The sequence below is a fragment of the Corvus brachyrhynchos genome, unplaced genomic scaffold (assembly GCF_000691975.1).
Source record: "Corvus brachyrhynchos isolate BGI_N302 unplaced genomic scaffold, ASM69197v1 scaffold319, whole genome shotgun sequence".
Classification (NCBI taxonomy): Eukaryota; Metazoa; Chordata; class Aves; order Passeriformes; family Corvidae; genus Corvus; species Corvus brachyrhynchos.
Window position 1 is genome coordinate 2,404,477 of NW_008246065.1, and position 9,457 is coordinate 2,413,933.

Below are 9,457 nucleotides of genomic sequence, written 5' to 3' on the forward strand. Positions count from 1 at the left end.
TGCAGGGCAGAACCCCTGTTTTCCAGGAGCCCCCTCAATGCCCTGGCTCCCCAGGCCAAGCCACCTGCGGCACCGTGGCACCTGCTCTCCCCACGCCTTCGATTTGGCCACAGGTCCCTGGTGTGGCCTCCACTGGGCTCTGCCATGAGCCTGTCCCAGCCAGGGCAGATGCACTCCTCCAGATTAGGAGGGAAGGATGCAGTGGAGATTCTGATTTGGTTGGTTTTTCTATAAATTGTGTAGAAATGATCTGGGGAAGGGCAACTGGGGTGAAGGAGGGGATCACAGGTGACATTTGAAGAGGTGACATTGAAACTGCTGGCCAGGACTGGAAAATTTCAAGGGGAGGGGAGGGAAAAGCGTTGTTAAAAAGAAAAGAGCTGAATGTGACAAAACAGATCTGCCAGGGAGACCCGGAGGGAGAGGATAGTTTTCGGTTTCTGCCTTGCCTGCCTGGACTGCACAGCATCACCCGCAGCCCCGGACAAAGAGGGGAGCCCTGGCCTGGGCTGTCTTTGCCAAGGAGGGAATTATCACCACTCAAACCCTCCCTGGGCTCCCCTGCCCAGCATGGGGCTGAGCTCTGTGATGAATTTGTCCTGTCCCACAGGACTTTCCTGCAGTTGAGATGGGGCCATTTCAGTGCCCAGATTTGCTGCTGCATCGTGAGCCATGGGAACAGCAGCACAAATGTGTTCTGCCAGAGCTGTCTCAGGTGCACTCATCTAAAAAGAGGATTTCCCTGCTACTTTATTTAACCAGAGATTGCAGGAGCATTCCTGTCCCCTCACACAGGTGCCATGAGCCTGTTTTCCCTGGTCGCTGGCCTGATCTGCAGTCTCAGGGCTGGAGCTGTGGTCAGTGTAAGCTCTTTGCTCCTCTTGAAAGGCAGTTTAAGCCAGCATCAGGCTAAATTGCTGACACAATAGCAGAAGTCCTTATTTTACAACTTTGTGGCCCTCAGTATACATGCAAAGAGCTAGACATTTTTATTCTTATTACTAGACATTTTTATTCTTATTACTATTATTATTAATTATTTCTGAATATTTAAAAGGAAAAAAAAAGGGATGTGCTATGAAGTGTGAAGTAGTCTTATCTAAGAATTCAAGTAAAATAAATACTTCAGGAAATTTTCTTTTTTTTAATTTGTTGTCTCCTTCAAATTCCACCTGTCCCACACCTGTGTTGGAGGCTGTTTCTGGGCTGGGGTCAGAGCAAAAGCCAGAGGCTCTCCAGTACCATGCAGGGCTATCACACTCTTGTTTCAGTCTCTGCTTGTGACTCAGGCCAAAACCTTGGAGCCCCACAGGGAGGGAGGCAGTTTCTTGTTTCCTTTGAAATTTTCAGCATCTCAAAAGCATGGGTTTCCCAAGACCCAAAACACCCTGCTTTCTGCAAAACAGACTAAAATATGTTCATCTGCATTTCTGTAAAAAAGGAGAGGATAGCACCTGTGTCATTGCATAGGACAAGTTAAAAATCATTCAAACACTCACCTACATACATAGTGATGTCTGAATATAAAAACTGGTTTGGTTTTGGTTTGGTTGGTTTGGTTTTGGTTTTTTTTCCAGCTACACCAAAGCTATTCTGAAGCTGTGTGCTGCCCAGAGACACTGCTTGCTTGTTTTCACTGAAATGCTGAGTTTCATCCTACTGGAGCAATGAACACAAACCACCTTCCTGAAGCTATTTGCTGCTGAAAGGTTTTGCTGCATTTTGTGCTGTATTTTTATTTGTGCCCATCACTGGGGCATTAGAGCTCAAACAGAAATATTTGGCTTATGCAGAGGGAGCATGTGTGAGTGTGAGGGGCAGGCATATTTAGCAGGAAAGCAAATAAACCAAGTATAAATCTATATCTGGCATGAAATTTTAAAGGAAATCACATAAGGATTTCTGTGGCAGGTGGACTTTCCCAAACTTTCCCTTAGCAGCAGCTACACGTAGGGCTTGGGGTGAGCAAGGATTTGAAAAGATAGAGTGCAGCATGGGTTATTTAAATTTGTTCACCTGAACTCCAGGAATATTTTCACAGGTACATGGACAGTATCTCTCTTCCTGTGGCTCTCAGGAAGGCAAAACTCCCAGGATCAGCTCCAGAACACCCAGGGAAAATACAACTCAATGTTAGCCAGGTACACACAGGGAAAAGTGGAATCAGTCTATTTACAGGATTTTTTCAAAAGCATTTGCCCACCCACTTAACATAGACCCTGCTTTATTTGCTGCTCCTCCATGTCCCTCATGCCAGGGACTAGTGCAGCCTCTGACCACTTTGTCTCCATTTGCAATCCTGTCATCAGCCTAAGATACACGACCTTGTGACATGTAAAAAATCCCACGAGGTCCCTGATTGACTTCAGAGTATTTAATTTCTTTTAAGGAAAGAAAAACACTTCCAAAGAATAACTCTTGAACAGAATCAAGTCACAGTCACCAGCAAGTGTTTAACAAAATTACCAAGGAAGCTAACGTGAAATCAATTGATGTGATGCTCTCTATGCAACAGTCACAATATAAACTGTGACCCCAGACCACATCTGTGGCCAAAGTGCTGGCTGGCAGGGGCTCATATGAAACATTTCTGATTCAGGTGTGAGAAGTCTCTAACAAGCAGTTTACTCCCCATATTTCTGCTTCTAGTAATTGCTGAGCAACTTGAGCACAGTATTTATTTATTATCTTTCTCTATGTAGTTGTTTGTGTTTATCCTATTCTTCATCTCTGTGTGACTGATTCTAGTTTGAATGCTGTCTTACACTCTTCTAGTGGTGTGAGTTCCACAGCCAATCACCCACAGAACAAAATTTATTATATTTTGTATAAAAATTTTCTACTTTCTGTTAACATGAATAGTCCCAAGTTCTGTCATTAGAAGTAGCAAAACAGATGTTCCCACCTTCTGCAACCACGTCCTTTTTAATTCCTTTACCATGTTACCTTTTCTTTGTCTCCTTTCTACATGAACAATCAAAATAATTTAAGCTTATTTTCATACACAGTTCTTGCAGACTGTACTTAATAGAACTGTTTGCCAAGAGGTGCTGCCTTATTTTTTCTTGTTCTCCCTGTGAAAAAAAGTAAAGTAATAAATTCCCAGAGCTTTTTTCTCTTCAACTATCTGCAGCCCATTCTTCTGTTTGATCTCCCTGCTGTGAGCAAGAATGAAAACGTCACACCAGTAAGGATTTGCCCAGAACACAAACCTTTACTTGGCACTTGGTGTCATTGCCAACATGAGGAAACTGGATCACAGGCCTAATCTGATGAGATGCCACAGCCTGACCAAATGAAATAGGGTTTTTATGTTTCAGCTGAAGAAGAAAACCAAGGAACCAGATGTAGCAGAGGGTAAATAAAACAGCTCAATCCACACAAGGCGTTTCCACAAAATTTGTCACAGAACAGAATTTGTCACTACATCTACGTAGTAGAAACCTCTTCTTGCAGCTGCCACAAATGAGTGGTTTGGATGCTTAAAGAAACACATCCAAGGTATGGGCAAAGGCAGGGTTTAATATGAATTTGAGGAAATGCAACTTGACAGAGTTTGATGGCAAGGTTCATTCTACTATTTACTACACAGGTTAAAGCATAAAAAGGAAGATCAAATTAGAAGCAATTTGAAATGTCTTATGTGGAACCTGGGAAAGCAAAAGCAGGTAAAGGTGTAAAGGATATGGATGCAAAGATAAGGGTGCAAAAGAGTTTAGCAGCACTTAATAATTGAATCCTTTAACATTTACAAAGTGATTCAGTAGGGCTTACTACAATTATAACAATGACTTAACCACAGATTTGAGATAGTAACATTCATACCGTAATCAATTCACAGGCACACAGGTAAAATGATGTGTACACCTATTTCTATGGGTGTGAAGGTACCTACCAAAAATTCCCCTCAGGTTCAGTGAAATACTCACACCAAATCCCTTTGCATTTCCTGACAGGCAAGGGTTTCACTTTGAGGAATGTAGAGATGTGGTGGGGGAGGAGGGAGGAATCAGCCTCAGCCTCACTGTCAGAGGCAGCTCTTTGAGCATCACACCCTTGAGGGCTTGCGAGCTCTGAGAGGTGCCCCAGCCAGAGGGAGGTGCTGGTGCAGCTGCTGGAGTCCAGGAGAACTCAAAGGGTGTCCCTTAGAACCACTGTTTATAGGGTCACAATGTGATTAACTTTGGCCATCAGTAAGTTTCCCTCCTGACCATAATCCAAGTCAATAACTACTGGGCTTTTTTTTGTAGTTTCCCAGAGTGCTGTGACAACAGTACCATTCCATCCAGGCTGCAATTCACAATGGTGCCACTCCACCCAGGCCACAATTCAGGTAAGTGGTTTACCAAGGTTTCAAAGGAGAATTGCTCATCCTTTGTTTCTCACTTTGTTTGGGAAGCTGATGTTTCTGGTACTTTCCACCTCTACCATGCAAGAGCTCCTGGTACAACCAGGGTGCCTTATGGCTGGACTGGTTCGGTTAATGGACACTTCACCTGGTTCCATCAAGGCTTGTCAGGAGCTTCTGAGATCACAGAGCAGGCCCAAGGATGAGGAAGGGGGAGTGGATGCACCACCACAACAATCCAGAAGTACATCACTGAAGGTGCATAAAAAAAGTCTGTGAGAGTGATGGAAAATGAAAGGGAAACAGGTTTTCCAATTTTGTCCCAAAAATAAAAGAAAATGAATGCTAACATGAATTTGAATTTTTCCTAAGGTTGGTATCCTTTACATATGAGAAGACTTTCTATTAGTCTAGCTGCACAGGGATCAATCCTGCAAAAAATTTGCAAGGGAAATCTTGTGGAGTTCTTGTTCTTCTAAATTCCCTCCCACAATTTTGTTTCTCTTATTTGGTGGACAAGTAGAAAGAAACTCATGCTGGCAAAGTATCAAGTTGGCAAGTCTTGGGAGCTGTGGAGCTGTGGCTCCAAGGATTCAGACTGGATATTGGGAAGAAAGACAGCCAGGACACAAAAGAGAAAAAAAAGGTTACTGAGGTCACACCTGGAGACAAAAATGCTGTTAGAGAGAGAAGCAAATGAAGGACAACCTGGTGTGTGCACAGAAGCATGGAAGGATGTCCTCATGGCTTAGCCCCTAGTCTGAAATTAAGAGGACAAATTCTCATTTTTGCCAGAATTTATGTCTGATTCTAAGAGCAGTGCTGGTCATTGGTCAGTGAGTTTCTATCTGCTCTGCCTCTGAAATAGGAATGCTCATGCTCATCTAAACCTATTCAGAAGGAGGTGTGAGTATATACTTGTACTTAAATGAAGCCGAGGCAAAATTGTGTTCAAAAATTTAACAGCCACCACAGTTGACTCCAATTCAATGTTTGCAGTTATTACCTCTTGTCAGCCCTGATCTTTCTTCCTTCTCTATTTTCTTCCCTGGTCTCTAATTTAAACCTCTAAAGTGTGTCTACCACTAGATTGTCATAATCTCCTTGAGGCCTCTAAACAATTTCATGAACCAAATCCTAAATGGAAATTAGAAGCAGACAGGAGAATAAAGTGGCTGTTGCCATAAAGAGCTAAGGAGGGATAAATAGGCAATCCAAGGCAGCCTGAGTGCACGCTCCAAGATAATCTCTATATTTCTTTGGACGGAGCATTGTGAACATCCTCAAGATCAGCTGATCCTGAGATGAATTAGCAAATAAGAGCCCATTACATCAGGTGTTGAGGAGGACTTTAATTGTGTTCAGGCTCCAAATAGGAAACTTTATACCATGTCACAGCTGTTAAAACAACAGAGTCTTATGGAAACAGTCTTGGATTACTGGCCCCATGGAGTGAAACATTTTTAATGAAAGGGATTATGCTTATTATTTCTTAGTGCATTGTGTTTTGTTAGATATTTTTACTGTCATTATTATTATTTACCAAGTTAATTGATACATACACATACTTAACCATGTTTGCATGCATATTTAATACTTCCTTCCACTGGTGTAATTTGAATGTGGTCATAGGGAAAAAAAACATGAGATGCATGAATCAGTTGCCCTTTGTTAAGACTGGGATTGTAAGAAACTTAGTGAGTTTGCTTCTCACCCACTTGCCAAGTGTCCTACTGCCTTTAGCTGATGAAATTAGATCCTTTGTCGTGTAGAGTTTAAACGGTGTTTTGTGAGAAGATGAACACCATAGAGTGACTGCCTTCAGTCTTAGTATAGGCCATTTGTGCTCAGAATAAATTTTCTTTTTTATCAGAAGAGCTAAGTGGGGGAAAAATCCAGAGGAACTGATTTAAACCTTTAAACATGGAATTGGTCTGTTGCAAAGGGAAAGCACCAGACTTGTAAGTTGCATTTCCAGTTCATCTGTTAGTCTGTATTTCATTACAAATTTGAGCTCCTGACGTTTCTAAGTAGAACTGTGGCAATCTGACTTAGTGGCAAAGCTCCTCAGGGAAATGCCTTGTACTGTATGCACACAAGCAAGGGCTAAATTTTATGTATAAAAGAAGAAATGGTCATCTAATCAGGTAGTAGAAACTTTTCTATGGCACATCTCAAGTTCCTTAGAAGTATGTTCAATGCTGAGAACAAATATGTGAAAGTTATTTGAGCAGATTGGATAAATGGGTGAAAGATGAAAAATCAATGAATATGGTATTTACTATGAAACAGAATGATAAAAAAGAAACCAAGTAAAAAAGAAATATTTTCACTCTGATGTAGGATCTTTAAATCCAGCTGCTCAGAGTATGTCTATAGAAATCTCTCCCTGCAAATAGGACGTTTGAGCATGTATTTACCTTCTGTGGGCTCTGTGGGCCAGTGAGAACTGTTTCTGTGATGGGATGGTGTTACTGTCTCAAAACTTCTTCATGAGCCAAACTTGCATGCATCTGGATACAATCAGTATGAAACACAAGGCTTGAGCTTTATCTCTGTCTTTTTATCCACAGCTAAGACAATTTTTCTAATGTTCTAGGTAAACTTCTGCACGTACTTGTTGGACCATCAGACCATGAATCAAAGTGGAAAAATACAATGCAACACTCCAGAGCACCAGCTCAGCTAAAAAGGTCTCAAGGCATAACAATTTCAGTCAAATGGTCTCTTTCTGCAAGAGTGCCCTAAGTGCCAGTGATGCTACAAAAATGGATTAATAGCAACATCAATATGATTCCTAGGGATACCTTTACGTGTAACTGCTCACGTTCAGAGAGCAACCTGCTCCCGATGCACGCCCAGTCGTGCCAGGTAGGATGATGCGGGACCTCACCTTGTCTCCACAAGGTGCCTGATGAAGGCAGAGCCTTCTCTTCAGGCAGGGCTGCGAGCTGGGGCTTCCCCCGCGGGCGGCGGAGCGCGGCCGGGCTGGGCGGCGGGGGCCGGGGCCGCTCAGCACCGCGGACAGCGGCGTTTCCGGCCGCGACACTGGCATAGGAAGGAGTTTGATTGAAAAGATCTGAACGTCTCACAGAATGCATCTGGGATTGCAAGGCAGATCCTGATAAAACCAAAATGAGAGGTCAGGGATGAGGTGTCATGTCATGAATTCCTTTAATCAGGAAAGAGAATTCAGGAAAGGCAAAATTGTTCCAACTGAAAGACTTGGTTGCTGCAACTCCCTTTTGGTACCACAGCGCACATCTTCACCCGGCAGGTTTGCCTGCTCGCTTCAGCCCTACAACTCTAACCACAGAGTGATCTTCTTCCTGCAGCTTTGTATGCTGAGCATGATGCCACACGGTAGGAAATATCCCTGTGGACAGCTGGGGTCAGCCTTCCCAGCTGTCCCCCTGCCAACTCACTGGTGGGGTGGGGTGAGGAGCAGAAAAGTCCTTGACTCTGTGCAAGCACCACTCAGCAGTAACAAAAACATCCCTGAATTACAAACACTGTTTTCATCACACATCCAAAACACAGTCCCAAAGCAACTACTATGAAGAAAATTTAGTCTACCTTAGTCAAAACCAGCACACCATGTTTCCTAGCCTCTATAATCCAAATGTACATTAAACACAATTTTGCCTTGTCACAGTTAACTGGAGCAAGATCATTTCCTTGACATCACTTAAAAGATATTTCTAAGATCTGTAGGTGATCAGGGTCCTTATTTAAAAGCATTAAATGCTTTTTCCAGAACTATGGTTTCATGTCTGGGAAACTTCTATGAGAAAGTACAACTTTACAACAAATTCAGTGGGGCCAGAATGTGCAGACTTTGGTTGGTCATCAGAGAGTTCCATTTCTACCACTTTGTTCATTTGCTTTCCCTTTCTGCTCTGCTCCCACTCTCATTTAGTTTATGCTGTAAGATTTGCAGGTAGAAATTCTCCCCTGCTACGCATTTGCATAATTAGACCAGTCAATAAGAACTTCTTTTATATGAATAACAATAATAAATACCTTTTCAATCCTTAAGAATATAGTAAACAGTGAAAGGTCTAAAGCCACCTGTTTAAACCCTTTAAAGAACAGTAATGCTAGTTTATATTAAACTCAAGATAAATGATAATTTTCTACCTGATAATTTGTTTTCACGGTTTAGAGGGCAGATACACCCCTTTCTAGATGCATGTGGGTACATTAGCACTGTAAAATACTCCTACTAATATCTGTGGGACTATTTAATGAAAAAAAATTCCAGAGTTCACCTGTTTGAGAGATTCCAAGAAGTTTAATACCTGGCTGTATGTAAAAACATGTATGCTTCTGCTAAAACAATCCTCGAAACTGCCTGCACTCCATAGCTAATTGGTGTGGATATGCAGATAACACAGAAAAAAATTCAGTGGCAAAGAAGGTTTTGCAATATCTGTGCTGGCTAAAGCAGTGAGTATCCCAACAGCAGAGCAAATCCAGGAACCAAATTTCAGTTTAAATCTGAATATTTTTGTCTTGTTACTCTGAACTTTATCACATAAGATTTAAAAGAAGAGACTAATGTAAACATCCAGATCAGGGATTTTTTTACATTTTCATAAAGAACTATTATGTATTTCATTGCAAGTTCTTGATGTGTAAAAATCAAGAGATCACAAGTACCAGAAAAAGAAGAAAAACCAATTCAACTTATGTAAAATAAACATGTCTGCATCAGAATAACAGGACAAGGGACTTCTGTGCTTTCAAGGTGTGCTTTGGTGGTTGGTAGTATTGTGGGGATTACCCAAGTGTATAGGGGTTGAGTCTATTAACTCTTGGTAGCCTGGGATGGGAGACCAACCAAAAATACATCTTGCAACAATGCTAGTAGGCAACATTTTCAGTCTTGATTAACTCAAGAGTTAATCTCCTGGTGAACTCCTGCAGTAAATTCCTAGAACTGGTGAGTTTTGCACCACAAAACAGTGCAGGACTTGAATTCAGCTCTTTCCATAGCTACAACTGTGTATGATTTCATTATTATAATTAATATAATGCTATTTGGTCTATGTTGCTGCGTAAGAAATATTCAGCTTCATGTATGTAACGTCCTTTGAGAGAGGGAAA